Source organism: Agrilus planipennis, unplaced genomic scaffold, assembly GCF_000699045.2.
Source record: "Agrilus planipennis isolate EAB-ADULT unplaced genomic scaffold, Apla_2.0 scaffold117, whole genome shotgun sequence".
Classification (NCBI taxonomy): domain Eukaryota; kingdom Metazoa; phylum Arthropoda; class Insecta; order Coleoptera; family Buprestidae; genus Agrilus; species Agrilus planipennis.
Window position 1 is genome coordinate 539,092 of NW_020438912.1, and position 26,176 is coordinate 565,267.

The following is a 26,176-nucleotide window of genomic DNA, read 5'->3' on the forward strand; positions in this document are numbered from 1 at the left end:
AAAAATACTCTGAATTTCGAATAATCGCTTACAAAATTACGATGTTTACTTAAGGCCTTAAATAAAGTATTTTTGCGTACTTTATGTGTCTTGTAAAATATAACGTACGCACAGTCGAAATAGAGTACAATACTTTATAATAAAGTACGGGTGGCAACCCTAATTAAGATCTCCTTTCGCAACTTTTAGATACGGGCTATTAGTTATCTTTAAAATTTTCTTCAAAGCAAAAACTTTTCTAGGATGGACCAGAAAGGAAACTTTTACAGGATGAACCAATTATACCCTATTCAATATTTTATTGCTGGATTTCTAACTATCTAACATATATTTCGTATAACACATACTGTCGCTGGAATAATCAAGGAATGGTTCCTAAATCCCTAATAAATTTTCTCTTTGTGTAATTTGCTAGGTAAAGGCTTTAATAATCTATTTGTGGATCGATTTTATTAAAATTTGACCCTAAGGGATGTTTTTTTAATAAAAAAAGGATGCGTAACCGATGGAAATGCAAATTCTACGTTCCGACTATTTTACATACATTTTGATGAATTTTAATGTGATTAAAAATTTGGGCTCTTTTTAAACAATAAAATGCTTTGAAATTGAAGCAAAATAATTAACATTTCCTTTCATTTTTATTATCCAGTAAATTCAGCTGTTGTTGATTAATTCTTTTCATGTGCTGTGTCATTATTTTTATTAACAATACATTAATCTAGTTGTAGACATTAAGACAGGTAAAACGTGTTACGAAATTTCGTTAATTATTGCATTTAATTGCGCTTAATTAAAAGCAGTTTTCGGGTGGAAGCGGGTCATCGATCATCGCAACTTAGCTGTATTGTTCTCGGCGCTTGTTCGTCATTTTCTTCTCGTGTTTGCGTAGCGTTTTCTTTATGGGAACGTTAGCAATTAAGCATCGCAATTAAACATTTTAATGTTTAGACAGTTTGTATTTCGCTCTGGTTTACCTATGTAGATATTCCACCTCGTCGTTGTATCCCAAACAATTACTGCAACAAATTATAATTTGCTGTATTTGCAAAACGTACAAATTTACATGGAATTGGCGTAAATGGAATTATGTTGCAACATTTAAAATGGTCTGTCTTGAGTTTTGTACTATTATGGCGATTGTATTGACAGTTTATAACACCGCATATTTTTAGGGTTCCGTACCTCGAAAGGAAAAAAGGAACCCTTATAGGAAAAACTCCGAAAATCGCAAATTTGTAGTTACATCACAAAAATAATTTTTTAATTGTAATAATGTATTTATACGTTTTGGGAACTGATTTTGGGGGGAAATTTAAAAAATACTCGGAAAATGTGGGAAAAATCTTCAAGACTCAATTGCGAACTATTTACATATCTGCAAGTTTGGATAGTACCCTCGGTGTACAAGTCCGACTCGCTCTTATTTGTTCTAACCAACCTTGGCACATGTAAATTTTGTTGTGAATTCGTTTGACCATAAATTAACTTGTAAAAGAACTCATATGCCTTTTTGACGTAATATGCTTACCTTGTATTAAAATATTTAGTAATATTAATGTGAAAATTCATTTTCAATTTTCCATCCATTACAAACTACCTCAGGTTAATGGAGGTGCGATAACAGAAACAAAAATTTTCCCTGATTAACCCGAGGTAGTTTGTAGTGGATCGAAAATTGGAAATGAATTTTCACATTAATATTTGATATTAACCACATAATTAAAAATATCATTAAATATTTAGCTTTATGTGATCGTCAACTGATAGTAATAAAACGTTCTATTTCCCTTGCTATGATGCTAGTATGACATCTTCCTTGGTGGTAAATTTCGTTTCAGGGCAATGGAATAATTTTTGAAAAGCCGCAGTATCTCTGTATGTATTATATTGAACTGCAGGACTATTTGGGTAGGTTTTAATCATTAGCTCAAGAGTGATAAAATTGACTGGTGCGATCGCAGATTTTTTAATGGTGTCCCAGCACGCGTTAAAAAAATAGCTGTACAAGTGCATGTGGACTGAAAAAAAAATTGGTCAAAATAGTTTTTTTATTGTACAAGTGGGCTGAAAAAAAATTCGAACTCATTTGAGTAGTTTTTATTTACAAAACATGGTGGTAAGACGAATGATGTTAACGTAGAAACAAGAAGTTTAGTAATTTACACTGATCTAAAGTGCTATTAGAGTTGTTATATAGATTAGATAATGATCTGGTTATCGATTCACCAGAAACAAGTACAAAGTTGTTCTTACATAAAGTTTCGTTTGCTTTCACATAAACCATATACTTACATTCCCGACAAAACGGTTTTACAAACGACCGATGTTTCGTAATTATTTTGGAAAGAAATGAAATTGAACCGCTTATTGTATTGATACGTATTCTGTAGCAAATTAATTCTACTATTGTATTTAAAAATTAATCTTATTTATGTAATTCTTACATACTGAGAAGAGGCAAACTAAAATAATATTGTAAATTGTACTTTGCAAGGACAAACTTTTCTAATTATTATCAATTGGTTTGTTTACGACTTATGTTAGTTTTGTGGGAAGTGGTATGATAAATAAACAAGACTTTAGAACCAGAAGCAAGTCAATTAAAATTAAATTAAACTTGAATGATGAAATTAAAATTAATTTTGCAAAAGTATACTAAACTAATATAATCCATTCGCTGATCCAAAATAGGATGCAATTTGTTATAATGCAGTTTGCCTTTTGTAAAACCAATACTTCAAAACAACAGTTAGTGCTATTTTTATTTAGTTTGAAATTGTACATCTAATTTATTTACAAATTATACCAATTCCTCCGGGGGTTTATTTATTTATTTATTTATTTAGAAACAGTTTCCGATCGTCTTCTATCGATTTTACCTATCTACATATAAATAGCGCCAATCACGGCAACAGCATCGCTTTATGGAACTAATTGTAAGTTTTGAATGCCTTTATTAAGTCTAATAGCATTTCGCATTGCAATTTCAGAACTAAAGTCCACGCAATGAATTGACAATTCTTTTTGTAGTGAATTAAAACTAAATCTTAATTTGATAATATTGCAGTTTTTGTTAATTAATTACAAGAAATTAGAAAATAGCTGCTTAAGGATTGTAATTTCTAATGAATAAAACGAAAGGAAAGAGGATTACTAAAAAACCGCCCTTAAGTCTGTTCCGAAACTGAAAAATTTAAGAGAAATGTAGGAGAAAGTATCTTAATAGTTTGTAAACAAAACAATAGTAGATAAAAGTTCGATATTCATGGTCCAGCATTGGTTCTCCTCCTTGACTAACAATAAGTCTTAGCATAGATGCAACGAAGGTTTCTACGCCTCTCACCCCTTTCCTAAGCATGCTGCCAAAGGAGCTGACGAAGCAGGGAACAAGAGACTTAATCTACGAAAGAAGAGACCCAATACTGAACTACAGATATAACGAAGTCCTCTTGGTACGATGCTGGTCGTCGAAGGCTTAGTCTTTTCAAGTTAATGTCAGTTCCACTTAGCGTTGCCTTTATCGTACATAACCAGTTTTAATTATTTAAAAATATAACTACGGTATCACACTTCTGTTATAACTGAACTGACACTAGATCACAGTTACTCTCGACCGAAGCCGAATTTTCGTTCTTGTAGACAGTGCTCGAAGGGTAATCGGCATGCCCTTCGTTCAATTGTCGCTATACCGTTATCTCCTGGATCTGCACCCTTTTCTTGACGGTTCCGGCGGGTGGATTGCTTGACGTTCGGAGCGGCGGTGGCGGTTTCTGGTGGTGGTGCCTTTTTAGGGTGCTTTGTTTCGACGCAGACAGGGAATTGTTCTGTTGAACGACAGTGTAACAGGGCGGCATGTCGTGCTTGTCTTTAGAACTGAGGATCGGGGACTGCGGCCGGGATGATCCGATAGGAGTGACTGGCCGATGAGACATGGGAATGCTTTCAGATGAAGGCGACGAACTCGATCTAAACTCGATAAAATACAATATTAAATAAATGCAGAATGTGTTATTGGCAGAGATTTCTATGAGCACCTACAATAACGATAAGCCAAGTGAAAAAGAATTGAGAAAAAAATTGAATCTCAGAAAAGTAGCAAATCACTTTGTTGGGAGATCAAAAACGTTACCAGGTTATCGTTATGGTTTGGATATCTAAAACTTTTTGTGTGATGGAATTTTCAGTTATTGTTGTGTTTTGTTCAAATAAATAGTGTTCGATTTCGTAAAGGAAACAGTATTATTCTGACAATTGGCAAAGGTTATTACATTAATGGTAATGAAATATGTACAAATTGTTTCAAGGAAATTTCTGACAAGTTGAAATTGTTCGGATTCCTCAGCGAAGACTGACAAACTATCTAAGGTTGAGTGAAGATTTGTTTGTAGATTTCAGACTGGATCAGAAATTTAACGCCTTAAAGCATTTGGGCCTAATTAGACTTCCGGATAGGGCTTCCCTTTGGGGTTCAGATAGAATAGCCTATTGGGGCCAGACAAGGCCAAAAAGGGTATTGTTGTTTGGTCCCTCATTAGGGCTACATACAATATGTCGTATTAGGAAAATCTATTAATCCAACCAAAATAAAAATAGGACCACAAAACCAATAAAATTGGAATAAACACTTCCTTTAATCTATTTTGCAATTATCTGGAAACTCAATAGAATTTCAGAGGTAGTGTTTGAGTAGGTTCGTGCACCATATTTGAAAGTAAAGGCCTCACCGTTCTTAAAAAAAGACTGAGATTTTAGTGTAATTATTAATCACCTTGGAGATCGACTATGCTTATTCCGTTTCCTATCTCGTTCCCTCTGGTAGTAAATTCCGGCAAAGATCAGCAAGTTGAGAACTAGCAGGAGACATCCAACTCCAACTGTCACCCCCAAGGCAGTGGTGTAACTGTAGTAATGCCTTGTGGCTAGATGTTGCAGTAATTCCGAATCGTCCTCTTCGCCGTCACCGTTGTCTCCCTTTTCGAGATCCTCGAGGGTCTGACTGCTTGTGGTCGTGTTCGGAATGCATTCAGTAACGTCCCCGGAGGACGAACGGACGTTGGTCATAGACGCGGGGTGCAGCAGGGGAGGCAAACGGGTAAAGGACTCGGCACGAACCGGCCCTGTAAGCAAAGACGTCAATGAATCAACTCTCGTGACATATTTGATAAGGGTGGATATTAGTTTCGGGAATTTATGGCCGAGAGGCGGACATCAACTGTTGAAGAACGGAAAAACTGGATGAGCTATAGATGCGGGTCGTATCGCATGCTCTTATTCCCTTATGGCCTCAAAAACTCCATCTTCAAATACAACAAAAACTTATACGTATTAGCTGCAAATCCGATTTATTAAACGTAGGGGCGTTATTGACAAAACAGTATTGTACGAAAATAAATCAAAATAAAACAAAAATTGTGGTATGCAAAGGAAGAAAAAGTAGGAAAAGAGCGAATATAAAGATAGGAGACGAAAAATTAGAAGAAGTGACTGATTTTAGGCATCTAGGAAGTCAGATAAGTCAAGAAGGAAGGAGTCACTTCTATGCTTGCGAATGGTTAATTAAGAAATTCGAAGAAGGTTGTTAAAGGTGTACGAGGGCGGTTCAATAAGTACCGAGGAGGTTTCTGAGGGAAATTGGTGTTGTCATCGTGTGCTGCCATCTATCAAACCACGCCAAAACTAATTTCGGACTAATTGATAGGTTAGTTTGGATTTGGCAGCCATTCGACTGAGACGTGTTTCGTTATTTTCGCTAAGATGGAAAAAGAGCAGTATCGTTCTGTAGCTCGCTTTTTGTTTTTGGATGGGAAAAAATGCGAGGAGATGAAAACAAAGTTGGATACTGTTTATGGAGACATTTCGTCATCTATGACCACAGTTAGATATTGCTTTAACGAATTTAAACGTGCGCAAAGATCCGTTTTTGATAGGAGCGACCAGGAAGCCTGGCAACGTTGTTGGGGAAATCATTTTACGGATTTTTTAGGAAAAGGAAGAACGATCACTGGACAATACTACAGTGAATTATTGGACCGCTTCGACAAAAAATTGAAGGAGACACGGACGCATTTGACGAAAAAGAAGGTGCGTTTTCNTGTCATCATGGGAATCTCTATCACTGTCAGCAACATCATCAATTAGTTCTTCTGTTTGCCTGTCTATTACTTGCTCACTGATCCCTATTTTTAAATATTTAAACTACGTCCCTGGTAGGAATACTGAAGAATGAGGGCTGCAATTTTTGTACCTAAAACTGCCTACTTTTGCCACCGCGCATCCACGCCATTTTAAAATTTCCGCCAGCTTCCAGCGTCAGGGCTGTAGATGATTAGAAACGGTATAAGATTGAGAGGAACGGAGGTTTATAAATAAAAGATGATATAACTATGGAAGAGAGAAGAATACAGAAGATGTTGGAACAAAAATGGTAAAAGTTCAAGAAGATAATAATAGATGAAGTGAATATAGAACGAAGAAAAAGCAAAAATGATAAAAAGAAAGAAAACTGGCATTTCGTAGGAAATAAGAAGAGGGTTGAGAAGTAGTTATTATTGTGAGGGGAATAGGGTATATAAGGATAGACAGGTGGATGGAAATTGAAAGAAGATTAGTATAAATACGTAGAATGAAGGAGGTATAAAAATCGTTGTATATAAAAGTTTGGAATAGTTTTAAATGCGACATTTATTTTGAAGGTTGTTTTATATTATGTTATTGGTATAAGAATATAAAAATAACTTAAGGTTACAATAAAGTTACTAAAGTAAGAGATATTTTGGGATAAGAATTTTCGCAGTTACGTATTTTTCTTAAAGCCATAAAAAGAACATCATTGTATTGTCGCATGTAAATTAGTTCCCGCTAGGTACATGTAAAACAGGCGGTGACAACGTCCATAAAAATTTTCCGCCTTAAATTTTCCCTCTGGTAGTCGCTTAATATGCTACAATGTTTATGCTCTGATTCGTCTGGCAAATTCTGGGAAATTCTTTTTCATTAGAGCGAAAGTCCGAACGAAACGGAACGAAATCGGCTCATCGTCATTTGCTGGGGTTCCAATTTCACTAGCGTTATCAACTTGGTGAACGAAGGCCGTAAAGTTGGAAATTATGGTGAATTGGCAACACTTTTAATATTTCGCGGAGCGAAACGGCCCAGAAGAAGGGGGACCATAAAACACAGGCGCTTGCAATGAGTTACGTATAGGGGCAGATTGGCGAAAGGTTAATGGCTAGATTCGGCAATAAACCGGCTAAACTTAATTTGCGACTAGCGCAGCGGCATATAGAAGAGGAGCAGGACCTCGTTTGTTTTCGAATTGGTTTTCGACGTAGTCAAACATTCAACATTACATTCGACGATGTAAGATTGCCTCGTTTGTTATAGAAAATTGGAATTCATTTCCATTTGTTCAGGTCGAAAACATTATCGGTTGTCAGAAGTATTTTTGATTTGTGTGGGGAAATTTCAGGTCATACACATACTTATAACAAATATACTTTCACTGATTTATTACGTACTGTTATCGACTAAACTAGATGTTACAAATGTGAATTTAATGGTACTATAGTTGCGACGTTTAGAATTTGCATAGTCTGCATCATCATAGAAAGGAGATGTCAGGTAGGAATTGTAGCGGACACTATTAAAGAAAAAAGAATAACATTATACTAATTGATGTGTAACAGAAAGAGATGTAGCCAAGCAGAATTTGAGCATGTTGCCAGCATCGGACTTTAAAAAAAGTTCAACATTCTCAGGAATTGAAGAAAGCAAAGTGTTCGGCAGTATTTTACCTTTTTTTTATGCATATTATTATTAATTCCTAAATGAAGTAGTAAGTAAAATTTAACTAATATTTATTTTCAAATATTCCGATTTTTTCCTCTTTCATTATTTGAAGCAAAAGAAGTACGTTTTTTAAGCTAAACAAACTAACATTTTGTACCTGTTTTTATGACCATTTGAACCCTCAGCTTTCAATGTGTATGTTTTTAACGGCAAAGATTCTAAGAATTTCACCCCCTTTAGAAATTTTTGTCACCGAAGGAGAAAGTCGGAGTACCAGTTTTTAGGAGTGTAAGTAAGTACGTTTTAAGAGATTGACCAAGCTGTCTCGCCGAGACAGTACCAACCAACCAACCAATTATTACCACCAAAATTATTTTTGTATATAGTTTTGTATATATATTCAATTTAATAAATAGTGATTATCTTTAGTTAGAGACATCACATTCGGAAATTATTGAAGTGACCCAATTACCTATTAAGTTTACACTTTCGATAATTTACGAAAAAACACAAAGGAATAATATTTCCCTATTCGCTACATCTCTTACTATTATTCGCTTATCTCGTTTCACTTTGTCTGCATCCTCATGAAGCATTTCCTTACATAACAAGTGTGTGTTCAAAACGCAGCAAAAGACTACAGTCCCAAGTGGAAACAAGAAAAAAGATATTTCCATTCTCACAGATAATTTATTACAACTTTGATCGTCTCAATTTTATTAAAGATCTTATAATAATTAAAAATTAAAAGGAAGACTAACCCCTAATTACCACAAAAAAAAACTTTACTTGAGCGGTCACGTGTTGCGCCCACTTCATACGTGGGCATTATCAACGCGAGACTGTGTAAATTGCCTAATTTTCTGCATTTTGATTTTTATATTAGAGTCCTACAGTATATCTTATATTTCTTTTCAAATATTTCGAAGTTCTGTATCTCAGAAAGTAAAATAGACCAGACCATGTCTTAAAAGCTAAAAATTAAAATTTTTTGCAGCACTTACTAATGTAGGGTGCATTATGGGCTAATCGTAAGGACTAAAAAAAAATTTCTCCATACGGGCGCGAAACGTTGACGGGGGTGACGCGGAAAAGAAACAAGTTGTATGGTGTAGTGGGACAAAAAACTAGGGAATGAGAAGAAATTCATTTGATTTTTACTTCAAAAAAATTTTGATGTATAGGGTTGTACGAATGATGAAAATATTGTATCGTAGATAAAAAGGCTAGAAGACCCCATACGGAATAGGACATATGGGATGGTAGAACACCTCTTGAGACATAAATGACAGAATTTTAGACCATAATGAAGATTATGTTTTCTCCTGAATTTTATTTTTTTGTAGAAGCCGAGGTATATGAATATGCATGTTATTACTAATTTATCTATTCAAAAGCAGCTTATGATTATTTAATTTAATCGTTTTTTTGTTTTTCTGTTTATGAAATACGTAAAGTGGATATAGGTACAACATTTGAGATTATCTATGCTATTGTTTTTGTCGAAAATTCTTAGTCACGTCCGTCGATTAAATCTGATCATCAGTGAGCGAGCACGTTTTCGAATTTTACTGCATTTAGTGTAGACACCTATATAAGCTTAGTTTGTATAATTAGTCCGCTCTCCGCGCAATTTTGCTTTTACTGTGTCCTCTATGTTTACAAGCTTTTTGTAATGTGTTGATAACGAAAACCTATTTCGTTAATACTATAACTGAATAGACCGAAATGATACATCACATTGACCTGCCTATTATTGTTTAAGAAAACGTTAATTGTGTGTAGAAATGAGAACCCTGCGCTATCATCTGCTTTATATCCCTACTACTTCTTTCGTCCTGACTTATCTGACTTCCTAGATACCTAAAATCAGCCAATTCTAATTTTTCGTCTCCTATCTTTATATTCGCTCTTTCCCTACTTTTTCTTCCCTTGCATCCCAATATTTTTGTTTTACTTTTATTTATTTTCATACAATGCTGTTTTGTCAATACCGCTTCCATTTTATTTAAAGCTATCTCTAACTCCTCCTTGCTAGATGCTAATACTGCTATATCTTCTGCAAATCTAAGCATACTAATCTTTTGCCCCTGTGTATCTATCCCTGCAGTTGTACTGACTTTAATGATGTTGATGGCGACTTCGATGTATATATTAAATATTATTAAATATTATGTAGCAGTGACAGTGTGCATCCCTGTCTGACTACCTTCATATTATTTACTACTCTACGTTGCAGCCCAGGTTTATAACTGCCTATTGCTCTTTATACAAACTAAGTATCACTCGTCTATCTCTATAACACATCCCTACATTTTTAAGTATATTTAACATCTTGTCACATTTAACATTGTCAAAAGCTTTCTCTAAATCTACAAATCTTATGTACGCACTCTTTCCTTTTTCTATCGTTTTCTTTATTGTTACCTATGAAGATAGAATGGCCTCCCGCGTTCCTCTATTTCTTCTAAACCCAAATTGATCTTCCCCGAATAGATCTTCCGCCCCTTTTTCGATCCTTCTCTGTACAATTCTAGTTAAGATTTTTGACGCATGGAAAGTTAAGCTAAATGTTCGAAATATCTCGCACCTATCCGCGCCCCTCTTCTTAGGTAATGTTACTACTACGTTCCGTTTATAATCCTCTGGGACTTTCCCCGTTTCGTAAATGTGACTAACTAGCTTAAACATACGATCTCTAACCTCTTGTCCTAGAAGAATTTTAGAAGAATTTCCCCATGTATCCCATCTATACCTGGCGCCTTGTTATTCTTTAAGTTTTAAGATTAGTCTAACATAACAAATATTTTAGCATCCCATACCTGTTATGAATATATTGCTTATAAAAGTACGTTGTTAATCAGGGTGATCTAATAGCCGTGTTTATTTGTTACAGCATCTACCTATTCATGACGAAAGATTGCCGCCTATAATGTTTGCTCGGTAAGTAGAAAAATAGTTAGTTACGTATTATAAATACATTTTTCGTTCAATTTAAAGTAGGGGTATCACCTTAACGTTGAAATGGCACGAAAAAGAATTTACTAATTCAATCTAGGAAATATACACAAATAAACAATTAATTAGAACAAACAGAATAGCTCAAAACCCCAACGCCAAAACACGACACTGTAGTTGTCCGAAGCACTTTTCGGTAACAACTACAGTGTCGTGTTTTGGCGTTGGGGTTTTGAGCTATTCTGTTTGTTCTACAACAACCGCCAAAGTTTTTCCAATCTTCATATAAACAATTAATGATTTATTTATCCAAAATTATTTAATATACCATGAATATAAATGCACGTTACCAAATAGATAACTTTGTTTATTTTTTCGTAATTTATGGAAGATCTTTTTTGAAATTTTTGGTGTCCGATGCATCCGCCATTAATTGCTGTTATATGTCTTTGAATTCAAAACTGAAAAATTGCTTTGTTTTCATCAATAATAAGGGAAATCCACATAGATAATTGGAACTTTCAAGAAAAACCGAATTATCGAAGATGTCTAAAAAAATTTTAAAAAACAATTGTCCAACGTTATAAAATGTTTAAGAACATTCTCGAATATTCCACTACTGTCCATACTCTTTCTAAATTCTTCGTCATTACGGCTAGTTAAACGTTAAAAACTGTTTAATAATACTGAGATTTATTTTCACTGCGTGCATGTGGTGCAAGAGATATTAAAAAGTAGTTCGTAAGTTGTAATTAATTGATACATCTAAGTATTTTAGGAGACTTTTTGACATCGTACACTTATTTGAAAATTGGTATACAATAAACGACAAAATAATAGCAAATAATTAATATTTTTCCGATAGCGGTCAGTAGTATTTTGACTCTTTAAGGAAAGGGTTGGACGTCGTCGTATCGGCTTGATGTTTACGGATGCCTATCAGAATCCGCCTGCCTTTGAACAAGCTAAGACGTTTTGCATTAATCTTTCCCCCTTTTTCCCAGAAGTGAAAGGAAACAAGGGAGGTTACGGTCGCCTGTTAGCGCTGCACGAATACATAACTTTAAGCAGAGACGGCGCGACGGAAGAACGGCGGCAACGACGTTCGGTAAAGCGCCGCAGCGCCGCGACGTAGACATTGGCAGAGCGGCGTTCAGTTCAAAATAACATTTCTGCTACTGCCTTGTTGTATGTTTGATCGGGTCGATTCATATTCACGATTCGTTTTTAACGCTTTTCAGAAAGTTCACAGGGAAAGTTCTCAGGAGAAATTATACCATTTGGCGGATCTATGTATAATATATATCTACTTCTTCTTTCGGAGATTTTCTTGACAAGTCGGAAAGAAGATTCATGGAAATTTTGATATTGGCGTATCAAAAATTAAAGAAGTACCTACTTCTAAAAATAGCAAAATTATTTATAACTAGCTTTTCCCCACGGCTTCGCTAGCAGAACTTAATATTGCTTCTCCATAAAACCTTTTAACTCCCAATTCACCCCTACAAAGTTTTAATTTTCTGTAATGTAGCCCTTTTAGATTCCAAATACAAACGTAGCAACAACAACAGTTCATCCTTAAGGGTTTATTTTTAACAATTCCCAAAAACCCGTATTTGCTTAATTTCAACAACGAGTATTAAGAGCAACCTTCGAGTAAATATGCCTTATGGAAACCTTACAACCTCTTTTCATTTGATTAATTATATCAAAGAACATAAATGCCAAGTTTCATGTAAATTTAACCACAAATAAAATATGTCCCAAATAAAAATTGCAACCCCCCTTTGGAGGTTGAATTTTTTAAAATGCCAAGATACATATTAAATGAGAGAGCATTAAGACCAAGTTTCAAATAAATCTAGCACCAAATAATATAAGTCCCATTTAAACATTGCAACTGCTTTTCACCACTCCGTCACCCATAGAGGTTGAATTTTTTAACCAAATTTTAAGTAAGTCTGACAAAAAACAAAAATGTTCCGTGCAATCTTTGCAAGTCCCTTTCAGCTTCCTGCAGCAGTTGAAATAGTTATATAGATCACTAATTTTATATGAAAGAGCATTAAAGCCAAGTTTCAAGTAAATCTGATTATAAATAAAATATCTAGTATATAAACGTTACAACCACTTTTCACTTATTTCAGAGGTCGATTTTTCTAAAATGCTGAAATAGGTGTTTGGTTCTATGCCAATGAGCATAAATATCAACTTTCATGTAAATCTGACTAAAAATAAAAATGTCAAAATTTATAACATGAAGGTTTTTCCATATAAAAATATTATCTAAATTTCCGGATTTTCTCGTGTATTTTCCAAAAATTTTCTTTCACACAAACCTTGTCCTGTCAATTACAAATACAACAAAACATAAATCAGTCAAATCGGTTGAGCACTTGGCAGTTCCCTAGAATTGACAGCTAGGAATAGTTTGAATTTGATTTTTACGTTTTTCTGGGCAATTTTCCAATTTTTCTCTTCATAAGAACCTCAGACATCAAGGAATATCTATATATATGCTGCACCACCACTAATAACCCTTAATTCGGCCAACCCCTCTTTTGCGCTTAGCAACACATTTAGCGATCTATTTTTACATATATAAGTATACAGTCATACTTCCCTAACCTAACGTAACCTTCTACCACCGCCAATAACCCTCAATTCTAAAATCCACCGAGACCGCATCCAATCCGGGTACCCGGTCCATCTGTAATTTGGTTTCATAGTAGGTGAACAATCAGACTGAAATGTTCGTGATTATTTTTAAATAGAAACAAATTTGGAAGGCAAGTCATTTTTATTTCTAATAGATAAAAATAGAATCAATTGAAATATATTTATCTAAACCGCTACAATTTCAGTAAAACGTTGTGCATAATTTACTTAATAGTTACCTATTCATAAATCAAGTTTTAATTTTATGTTTTCGTGTTTAAGCGGTTATGGAAACTATCAAACCTGTGTGTTTATTTTGTAGTCGGTTTCGTGCATTGTGCGATCTCATTGATGATGTTAATAAGGAAATTCGCTGCTAAATTATTACCTTAATAATCTAGCGTACATACTGATGTTTATGTTATAGAAAGGGTGGTTTTAATATACCCAACCACTAAGTGTAAGCATATTATGGAAAGTAAATGTTTACGAATAAACTTAAAGCAACAACGTAATTTATATTTGCCAACGGCAGTTTGCCTAATACAAGAGCTGAAGTGCTACTTAACACACAAATTTTTTTAATAAAGCATTAATGAAAGTGTTTAATAAATTACACTACTTTTTGGTGGTATTTGCCATAAGCGGTTTTGATTAAACTTAGGTTATTAATTATTCTATTTATTTACACCAATGTTGATATATCACTATTCACTGCGCTATTTATTTCACAGCTATTCCTGTCAATTTATTTCTCGATTCATTTCTGCAACGGTCAATTTATTTCTACTCCCTCGGCGATCGTCTCTTCCTTTAAATACTCTTTTGTTTACTTTCGGAAACCTTCTGGAACGTCCGGATAGTTAATTTTTTTCTTTAAACTGTTTAACTGCTTTCCCAGAATGCAGGTACGACACATACATTTACAAATACGGCGCACATGAAGAAAGGTGCCCACGGGTAGTCGGCGAATCGATAAGCCATTCACGCACACGTGTGCCTGATCGCACACAAACACACTCGTGCTCGCTACATTATCATATTGGAATTTTGTCTTAATAAGTTACATAGCAGCATAGGCTAACACCACGAAATGAATTTGCTATTTGTTTACTATTTCATGGCAATAAATAACAATATGGAGTACATAATGAACCATTCAAAATAAAATATTCATACTGATGGATAATAACAAAAGAAACATCTATCAAATGTGGTGTGTTGGATAAAATAAACATCAAAAGTTAATTAGATTCTGTTGCATTTTGGATTAATTTAATATATGAAAGCACAATGATATAATAATTAATGCCTATTCATACGCCGCCACTGTTTTAATACACCCGACCACTAAACGGATGTTACGTAATGTAGATGCTTCAGGCATAAATTTAAATCAGCAACACAATTTATAATGTCTGGTATACTCCGTAAACATTTGTTAATAAAATATGAAAAAAGAGCTTCCAAAAGTTGAATAGATTGAACGGAATAGGTAAGGAATTTACAAAGAAAGAGAATAAATGAAAATGGAGGAATTTTTGTTTTCAATTGTCGTCTTGGAACTATACAATCCAACAATTATAAAAACACTATAGTTTAGTCTGTTCCAATTTGTACAGATGATAGGTACCATTATCGATGGTTTAGTTACAGACCATTGTCATATGCAATCTCCTGAGATAAAAATGTTCAGTCTCTCAGAGTCTCTGAAAGCGAGACTCGAGTCTCCGTCTCTCATCGAGTCTCTCTGGAGACTGTCAAAAAACCTGTTTAGCGTCTCTGAACGAGAGACTCTAGTCGCTCATAAAGAGATCCTCATTTCGTATCCAGTCTCTGAACGAGAGACTCGAATCTGTGAACGAGAGACTCGAATCTCTCAATAAGTGGTGTCTCGATAGACATGGTTAAAATTTTCTAATTTTCAACATATTTCAGAGATTCCAGTCTTTCTACGAGAGACTCGAGTCTCTCAATTTTTCAGTTTTATTCATTCAGTCTCTCTGTGAGAGACTCGAATCTCTGAATTAACAATTTTATCGTTCGAGTCTCTCATACAGAGACTGTGAGAGATCCATAAAAACACTTAGGCAATAACTGAAAGACTGTGAAAGACTGTGAGAATCGGTCTCAGAGACGCTGAAAGACTCTGAGAGACTGGAGAGAGACTGGAAATTTTTGTTTAGGGCTATTACTGAATATTGGCATTAATTAGTATTTACTTTCAACTAGAGCAAGTCTAAGTATGGATAATATTTAATTAATAATTTTGGCTAAATGACAAAATCGTGGATAGTTAGTCAAACATTTTCAGAAAGTCGTATTATCAGAGGAGACAGTTGTATAAGTGTTTATTACTCTAAAACTAGAACTACATAAATTACCACATTATTATACACACGATTTTGTTCTTTCTTTTCGCTTTCCTCCTCCTCTTTTTGTTTTATTCGGATAATCCAAGTGCTCGCTCGTTGGAAGTAATCAGGGTGCAAAAATAGAAATAGAAAAAAGGAAGGACGAGTGTAGTTCGCCCAGGAGGACTCTCCAGGCCAAGCGAAAACCATTTATTTAATTTAATGGCGTTCTTTCAGAATTATGAAAGAGTAATTAGTACACGAATTGCAATCTAAAATACGTACGACCATCATGGTATTGTAGATGGTGCGTTGTGGGTAGAAGGGTTGGGGCAAGGGAAGGAGAGATGAAATGAGGCTTTCTGTAAGCACCACACTCCGTACCGGATGCAGGTGCGGAAAATTGCGCGGCTGGAAATAAGCACGGCTTCAATTACTTTTCAAATGTTCATTCTAGTACACGGTACACGCTACTTTTCCAATCATACTGGTATTATGTCATTGATTTGTTGGTTGAAACTGGGACGACGAAGATTATGACCAAGTAATTACTGTTATTTATACGCATACGACTAATATTAACATCCGCTAAAAACGTATACGTATTTCCGTTTTTTGATGGAGGTTGGGTTGGTACTTCTTTGTTATTTGGGAACGGATTTTATCAATCGTCGCTGATTTCAGATTTCCTTTTCTTGTGTTCCGATGAATGGGCAAAATATGAAAAGGCAACCCGAGATAAAAATGTTCAGTCTCTCAAAGGCAAACTCGAGTCTCCGTCTCTCATCGAGTCTCTCTGGTGTCGCTAAGAGAGACTGTCAAAAAACTGTTTAGCGTCTCTGAAAGAGAGACTCGAGTCGCTCATAGTGAGATCCTCATTTCGGTCCAGTCTCTGAATGAGAGACTCGAACCTCTGAACAAGAGACTCGAGTCGCTCATAGAGAGATCCTAATTTCGTATCCAGCCTCTGAACGACAGACTCGAATCTCTCAACAAGTGGTGTCTCGATAGACTCGAGTCTCTCAATTTTTCAGTTTTATTCATTCACTCTCTCTGTGAGAGACTCGAATCTCTGAATTAACAATTTTATCGTTCGAGTCTCTCATACAGAGACTGCGAGAGATCCATAAAAACACCTAGGCGATAACTGAGAGACTGTGAAAGACTGTGACAGACGCAAGACTCTGAGAGACTGGAGAGAGGCTGAAAATTTTTGTTTAGAGAAAAAAATTAAACGGTCACCAATCAATATTTAAATCCATTATCGGTTAGTATATAAATCAAGTTTTTTATTTTCATTTTAATTTCATTTTTTACATTAGTTGACATTAGAATTGAGACATGAAGTTTAGTCAGGTAGGTAGTACTCACCAAGTATAATCGCGTGATAGTATTAATTCTATGCGAAAACCAATGTAGCTTGAGATACAGGCTCCTAAAGTTTTCTTAATCGGGAGAAATTCCGGTTGGTACGGCCCTGACTGCAGCTCTTCGCCAAATATGCATTGATGATGTCATTGTTTAATTAGGTAGATTTATGACAGACTGGAGTTCCTTTAATTCTCCTGCCCTGATATATTGGAATAACGTTGCGAGGATATTTTTTAGGACAAACGATGTTTGGCGGGAACAGCTGACGAAAGGCTGAAGCCAGGGCCGTACCTACCGGAATATCCTCCGATTAAGAAAACTTGTAGAAAGCAGAAAGAAAGAAAGAAAGAAGAAAGTAGAAGAAAGTCTGTATCTCAGTCACATTGATTTTTAAACAAATAAACAAAATTCTAATAAATACTACCACACTTCCTTACTTGGTGAGTACTACCTGACTAAACTTCATGTTTCGATTCCAAAGTCAACTAATGTAAAAAATTATCAAGTTTGTTATTTATATACCCGCGGCTTCTCTCGCGTTGATATCCTAAATACGTGTCAAAGATTATCGACGACCACATATAACTAATTTTTCTGTTCTTCAAGAACAACACTATTTTTCTGGATAAAGGGTATCCTGTATCCTTTTTTTGTACCCCTGACAATGTGTGTTCAAAATTTCATGGTAGGTTTCACCCGCGGCTTAGCTCGCGTTAATGTTCTAAATACGTGCTAAAGATCATTGACGACCACTAAAACTAATTTTTTTTGTCCCTCGGGAATAGTATTTTTTCTGTCTAAAAGGTACCCTATGTCCTTTTCTGTATCTTTGACTGTGGGTGTACAAAATTTAATGGTAGGTTTGACCTGCGGCTTCAATCGCATTGATGTCCTTAATACGTGAGTTAAAGACCATTGACGACCACTAAAACTAATTGTTTTTATTTCTCGGGAACGGTATTTATTTTCTGGATTAAAGATACCCTATGTCCTTTTCTGTACTCCTAACAAAGTGTGTGCAAAATTTCATGATGATCTATTGGGTAGTTGAAGTATGAAATGGTAGTCAACAAACAAACAAAAAACAAACAAACACACATTCGCATTTATACCTAATATTAGTTAGGATACCTATGTCTGTACAGATATTTATTCGGAAAACCGTGTGTGGCACCCTTATGTAGAACAAGGTAGATGTGGAAAAATAGATTTTAGATGTTGCAGCGGGTGGGAAGCGAAATAGGAGCAACCTAAACCATAACAGAACGTGACATAATTTAATGTGGTAGAAAACTTCCGAATGATGGATGCTACAGTGCTTATATGAATGTATGTATGTTTAGATACAAATGTTTCCATCGGATGTTCGATTGTCTTTTGGTTTTTATCGGTTTTAAATAGCAGGCCGCGCTATGCAGCCATACTAACAAGCCGATCGCAACGTAACGCCATAAATCTTCGAACAGCAGATCATTTGCAGTGATTTATCGGCATGGAATGGCCCGCAAACGTGTCACTTTCTTGCAAATTATGTACTTCAAAGTTGATAAAAAGCGACCTGACGTTGCTTTTTTCAGTTTTGAAGTCTATCGATTCATACACCACACTATCCGAAATTCGGGATTAAATGGAACCCGTCGCGTCCGTCACGACGACGCGATCGACGCGACGCGACAGCTACACGACGAACGTTGAGATATTGACATGAATGGTTATTAGATAACGATTGAATATGTAAAATAAAAATAGACGCTTGGCGTTTTTTAAACAGTGACGAGACGCATTGATATACGCTCGTATTGTATGATAAATTGAATAAGCAAAAGTGCCCCAAGAAAAACACTTTTTGATGGAAGTTCGTTATTAAGAAAACTTATAAATTCATTTAGGATGAAATCTTATGTGAACTATATATCAAACTCAATATATTTCAAAACTCCGAATTTTCATATAACGGCGATTGTTTTTCAATTTCTAAAAAAATTAGATACAGGCATACAGGGTTTGTCCGGAAAGTAATAGGACTGATTTCCTTCCGCCGCGACTGTACTTCGGAGCGTGCGCGCACCGACTGGATTCGGTAGAGGGCATTCCTAGCTAACGAACGAGCGGCTCGTGAGTTGTCTCCGAGCACCTGGAGAGTCAGAACAGGCTTTTTCGCGCGACGTGTTTCTGTGAGTGGTGCAAGCCGAAAATGGAGCGTTCGTTAGAGCAGAGGTGCGCGATTAAATTTAAACATGTGTGAAAGTGACCCCCAATTTTTGAATAACGTAATCACAGGTGACGAGTCATGGATCTTTGAGTATGATCCCGAGACAAAGAGGCAATCTTCCGAGTGGCACACGCCGGCGTCTCCTCGCCCAAAAAGGGGAAGAATGAGCAAATCCAAAGTGAAAACGATGCTCATTGTCTTTTTTGACATGAAAGGCATCATCCACCATGAATTTGTCCCTCCTGGACAAACCGTCAACGCCAAGTTTTACGTGGAAGTGTTCAAGAGATTCAAACGAAGGGTCAATCGGGTCCGACAAGACATCGCAGCCTACTGGAAGTTGCACCACGACAACGACCCGGCTCACACCGTCTTTCTTGTGGACAGGTACCTGACCAAGGCTGGCATCCCAACGCTTCCGCAGCCGCCCTACAGCCCAGATGTGCCCCCCTCGGACTTTTTTGTGTTTGCTCGCCTGAAAAGGCTGATGAAAGGCAAGCATTTTGAGACGACAGAGGGGATCCAAGCAGCATGCACCGCGACTCTTAAGGCTATTCCGGAGAATGCCTTCCGTGACGCCTTCAATGCTTGAAAATCGCGCTGGCAGCGCTGCATCGACGCAGAAGGAGCCTATTTTGAAAGTTTTTAAAGAATTGTAACGATTGGCTTCAATAAATTTTTTTAAATCGACTCAGTCCTATTACTTTCTGGACAAACCCTGTATTTGGTGTTTCAGAAACATGTTTTACAGTGAACCAAATTAAACGTAGATGTAAAATTCTCATACGTTAGTTATCAATTTCCTTATTAGTTCTTTACTGTTAATGTTAGAAATTTTATTCAAATCAAGTCAGTTTTTGGGATATCAACCGAATGAGTTACATCACTGAAACAGAAACTTTTAATCATATACGTTGGAAACAGTTTTGAACCTGCATCATTGTTTAGAAATCGTCTTTTTTAAGCATCAGCTCGGAAAAAAGAATGGAATGTCTGTCAGTCGTAGCTACACCGTTGACAGAATAAAAAGCATTCATTGTTTCGCCGTAGCCATCAACTTCTAACGGCTAATACTACTTTTATATAAAATCAAGTGTTTTCTGATTCGGACATTCGTTTAACTGCTTCTGGACACGTTTCTCCATACATTTTTTTTAATTTTGTAATAATGATTCTAAAAAATTCAACAATACCGATAATAATAATAATAGTTCTACGGAATGAAACTAAACAAAACACTGTTAACTAAATTTCTACAGGTACTTTTCGACTCTTTCTCTCATTATCAAAACGTCACTGAAATCGATTTTTCTCTAATATCTGCTTTCCTATGGTTTCAATGACATTAGCATCTATTATGAAAATTGTACAGCATAAAATTCTCCACAAATTATGTTCCAAATAGGTTTTTAAACGTTTAACCGTTTTTGAGGTAGAGCGCGGAGAACGCGCAGCGCTTTGCACAAAGTCAACTGCGAGTTCCGGTAATTATATCAATCGGGTATACTATTAAATACAAACTTGGTAAAGGAATGATTTATAACCCCAGAAATGAGATTGGGTACTGGAATTAGAAAAATCAAAATCCACATGTAATTACATAGCATTTGCTAGGGAGTTTGCTTCCCTCGCGTTCGGTTCGGGTGGTAATTCATACCTGGGAAGGATTGCCGTATTTCTTCCCTCGATTCGTAATAAAGGTAAGTGCTATGACTTTAAATTATCTTTGTTTTAGTTGATTTATATTATGAATTTTTTAATGCTATTTTCGGGCTAAAGCTACTAATAAATGACCCCGCTAGATTATTACGGAAAATGGTTCTATGCCAAACTCTTTGAACTTTGGATTCTGGTACTTCTCGACGTGTAAATCAAGTCTCTAAACTATAAAACTGAAAACTCATCATACATACTTACGTATAATTGGTATAATTGTACTCACGGAAGAATGCAATTTTAAGGAACCATATATCAAAACAATCCCCTCCCATATACCTGTTTTTAATTAGGGTTAAAATTTTCGGTATGTCGAATTCCCTCCTAATTGTACATCGATTTCCTCTCAACGGCGGCGGATGACCTTGAGTGCTAATTACCACTATAAAGTCAAAGAGTTGTTTAAAAAATACCACCTCACATCACATATATTAGTTTTAATATTATTCATATATTATAGACACCACAATAGCAATAATAATTTTATCAGACTACCTTTCTATTGGTCAAATACTACGAAGTGCTTCATCTAATTTTAAAAAATTTTAACAAGCCAAAGTAAAACTAATAAAGTTTTTCTAAGTGATTGCACCAAAAAGCTAGACGCACACGAATTTCCAAACATTGAATTTGTTAAGGTAGTGGGAAAGCATTTTAAAATTAAATAAATAAACACTTCATAACTGATATGTGTTTTCTTTCTGAAATTAATTTCTTTAATTTACTGAAGTACTGAAGTGCACTATAAATGTATATTTATTTTCGATAAATAAAATCGGTAAGTAGTCGTTAACTTAATTATCGGAGCTGATATGAACGGGAGGGAACTCGGTTAGTACCCGGGAGGGAATTCGACTATCTATATTTTAACCAAAACTACCTGTGGAAGGGAATTCGGCATCACCGCTTTTTTACGACTTTTGACCTACACGTCGAGAACCACCAAGTTTGACCGAAGGAAAATTTTCGTAAGGATCTAATAGCGGGATCCTTTGTTCGTTAAGTGGCTCTATATATTAGGAGAGGCATCTGACATTTTCTTTTAAGCCGAGACTCTTGTTAACGTTTAATTTGAGTGGTAACTACCTTTCAGTAATTAGTGTGATAAGGCTTGGAAGAAGTTAATTTTCGCATCATCGTGTAATGGCCCTTTTTTGTGTGTAATATTTTCCTGTCCTTAGGAAACAAGCATGCAACGTAGCGATATCAGAATGTAACACCGAGAGCGACACTTTAGCACGTTCTATGTCTGTCGGGCAATTTTTTAGTGGTTGTCACAACTTGGATTGTAGTCATTTATTTTTCCTTACGTGACATTACGACCTTTTACGGAATTACTTTTTATTTACGTTCCCTCCGAGAACGATACCACGGAAACCAAGTTCATTCGAGTCGTCATATAAAACACATAAAATAATAATAAATGCTACTTTGTTTCGGGGCACCGTTAAGAGAAAATAATAAAATATAAAAAGTATAATAGTGGTCTAATTAGAGACTATCAAGAACTTTTATAATTCAGAAACTGTAAACATCTTGATGAAGATTTAAGGTACGAACGCTGGGCCTCCGGGATATTTCAATGAGGTTTCGTTTATACATTTTCTATTATGTACATAAGAGCTATTTTATTACAAATTCAAAATAAAATAAAACAGAATATGGACCAGTCAGCGCTATCTGCTCACAATATTTCAAAATGGCAAAATTTAGCTTCTATTGGATGATCGAGGAGTCCTTCGAATAAATTTTATTTTGCTCCATTAAAATGACCGGGACGATATATAACTGCGAGTCCATAATAAAATAAAAAATTTCGCACCACACATTTACGCTAACAGTCTTTGAAATCCTGAAGGATGTGCGACATGCGTCGCACCAATAGTACTTATGGTGAAAATTCCGTCCCGCGTGTCTGTAAATAACTCCTTATGAAAACAATTAGGTTCCCGAGTCAAAAAATTGGGACTCATTTTGTCCTCATTTGATCTCAATAGAATTTTTAGGGATATTTCAAACTACAAGACTCAAAAGTCTCATTTTATCCGCGGTTTTCCCGTATCAGGACAAAATGAGACTTTTGAGGAGTAAAGATTATTTAGGAAACCTCATTTTGTCTTCAAAAAGTCTCATTCTTTTCTTGTTGAGGTTAAATTGAGGACTATTGCCATAGGATTGCAGACATTGAGAATAAAATGAGACTTTTTAGAATCCAATGTGATGAGTCTTATGAAAACTTATTGAGGTATCTGAGATTAAAAACGTCTAAATGAGGAAAAAATGAGTCTAAATAGTTCATTTGAGGATAAAATGAGTCCCAATTTTTCGACTCGGGTTATTCAGCACTTTTCTATACAAACCACCGAAACAAATCCACTCACTACTGAAAATCAATTTAAAACGAAGCTTGCACTCGCTGCAAATGATAAGGATGCAGCAACTGTTCCTTTAAACTTTCTCACACTATCATATGAGAGGAACCAATGTTCCCTGCTATTTCGCGTGTACTATTTCAAGGATTTCGTTCCTAAATAAACATCATGTCACAGTATAGTAACAACAGTTGTTATATAGGGACAAACTGATCTGAACGGTTGATGTAGTATTGCTGAATTAGTTTATTAAACTGCACATTGATTACATCATTTAAGATACAGGTTGACTGTTAACCTAAGCACCTAGAATCACACTTAATTTAATCTAAGAAATATACAATACATGATCAAAAAAAGAAAATAAATACTGCACTAATGTTGGTAATTACCAGCTGATTAAGTGCGGCGTTGCGGAACGTATTTCTTTACCAGGGCCGAATTTACTTGTACATTCAACTACGTTTTTCTCGAAAACGGTGAACTTTCGGACATACTTAATTGTCTTGTTTTATACTGCAATACCATCTCTTGCAAGCTTCGCACTTATTTTTGTTACACCGTCTAATATATTTAACTAATTTTTAATTAATGAATAAGATTGACAGTGACAGAGTGTTAATTTAATCTTGTGTTTCATCAAACCCTTCATATAAAGTTTTTGGTCTTCGTCTTCTTATTTTAAGTGTAGATTTATTTCGTATTTTAGACAACATAATGATACAGTTTTTTATCATTGTACATTTTCTTTATTCCTACAATCGTGCTTTCGGACAAGGTTAATTATTTGTACGTTTAAAGCTTAATGTCCAGCAATTTACCGACAATGGTGCCCATTTAAGAACAAAACCCCCACAATATCAGTTTGTTTTTCGGTGACTACAAAAATTGCTCTGACCATTAGTTAAGAGAGATACTGGCATTCTGGAGCAGTTGCAGTTATGCGCTGTCTCTCTTCTCAACTGAGGGTAAGAAAGTTCAGCGCAGTCATGTTTAATTCCGGAAAACTGGCTTGAATTTATCACTGTCACCTTCCGTAAGTAACGCCATTTCTACTAAATAATCTTTCGCCATTGAGCCGTGCTGTACGATAATTGATGATGGTAAGAAAGCCAGTGTCCGAACGTTTGCGCTACGATAATAAAAATGCATCATGGTCTAGTGAGAAAGGGTACGTTAACGGGGCATGTTTTAGACAGGAGGGTACAGGGTTTGCCGTCGTACTTATTTCTCTTTGAATTACCCGGCGCAAAATGAAACATGAAATTACAAAAATACGATAAACATCCCGAGATAAAAATGTTCAGTTTCTCAGAGTCTCTGAAAGTGAGACTCGAGTCTCCGTCTCTCATCGATTCTCTCTGGTGTCGCTGAGAGAGACTGTCGAGAGACTTTCAAAAAACTGTTTAGCGTCTCTGAACGAGAGACTCGAATCTCTGAACAAGAGACTCGAATCTCTGATCGAGAGACTCGAATCTCTCAATAAGTGGTGTCTCGATAGACATGGTTAAAAGTTCAACATATTTCAGAAATCCCAGTCTTTCTACGAGAGACTCGAGTCTCTCAATTTTTCAGTTTTATTCATTCAGTCTCTGTGCGAGAGACTTGAATCTCTGAATTAACAATTTTATCGTTCGAGTCTCTCATACAGAGACCGTGAGAGATCCATAAAACCACCTAGGCAATAACTGAGAGACTGTGATAGACGCTCTCAGAGACGCTGAAAGACTGGAGAAAGACTGAAAATTTTTGTCTAGGGATTACTTTTTATTTTAAACAGGTTAAAACTTTACAGAATAACTCCGTGCGGACCAATTTGTGGCCACGGCACTGTAGGTTGTGAGCAAAATAAAATACTTGCTCAGCTGAGGTAGAGGTAGTTTAGAATCTCATGAATACAGGATTGCGCATCGTTCTGCCATTCATGAATTCGTGGAGTTTATATGGTGTTCCATTTCTAATTGTTAACAACCGTGTCACTGTTTTCGTAATATACGATATCAATTTAATATGAAGCCTTGTGAGATTTTGAAATACCTCTACTTTTTAGATAAAGCTTTAGCATTTGAGTGAAGTCCAGGACTAAAAAAGCGAGTCTATAATAAAAATTTAAATCCGTGCCTGGACCCGAACGCTGAGCCGATTTGTAATGCACCAAAGGGTAAAGAGATCGAGGTCGGGAACATGTTTAAAAAAATTCGAGGGATTATTCACGGCGACATTGCAATCGTTGTTATCGCACTGCGCTATTGTTCGTGAGTATGAAGCGCAACGAAATTTCCTTTTCCAGGACGGCGCGGCGCGGTGCGACGTTGGAGAAAATACTATCATGTATATTTTACGACATGCACCGTACATACATGCATACAAACTTACATATGTATGTGTACACACGGGATGGCTGACATAAGCGCAGTGACAGTTGATTTGTCGGTAAACTGACTTCCCATTTTGGAAAGACAGTTAAAGTGATCAATTTTGACATACAGCAAACGGTAGGAAGAACTGCATGCATTATTCACTTTATCTTGGAGGAAACGCGAGCATAATTCACAGAATAATGTGTAATGTTGATATTTGATGGTATTTATGGGGAAAAATAGATGACGCATCTATTATTTAAGAGGAAATGTTAACCTCAGTCAGTAAACAAAATAGGAATAATTGGATACATGAGTAATAATAATTTTTTTTTGGTTTTAGTACCATTTAGTATCCAATTATATAATTATATTATAATATAA

General features: G+C 35.7%; 1 protein-coding gene and 1 long non-coding RNA gene across 2 annotated transcripts in view; one reads left to right on the forward strand and one right to left on the reverse strand.

Annotated features, from left to right (window-relative positions):
- Window positions 1-10,735, forward strand: part of LOC108737494 — a 131,417-nt gene extending 120,682 nt beyond the window's left edge. The window contains exon 3 of the long non-coding RNA XR_001937863.1: window positions 10,688-10,735. This is a non-coding gene — a long non-coding RNA (uncharacterized LOC108737494). The remainder of the gene's footprint in view (window positions 1-10,687) is intronic.
- LOC108737493 (neuroligin-1-like) overlaps window positions 1-26,176 on the reverse strand; it is a 279,274-nt gene that overhangs the window by 7,450 nt on the left and 245,648 nt on the right. The window lies entirely within an intron of this gene.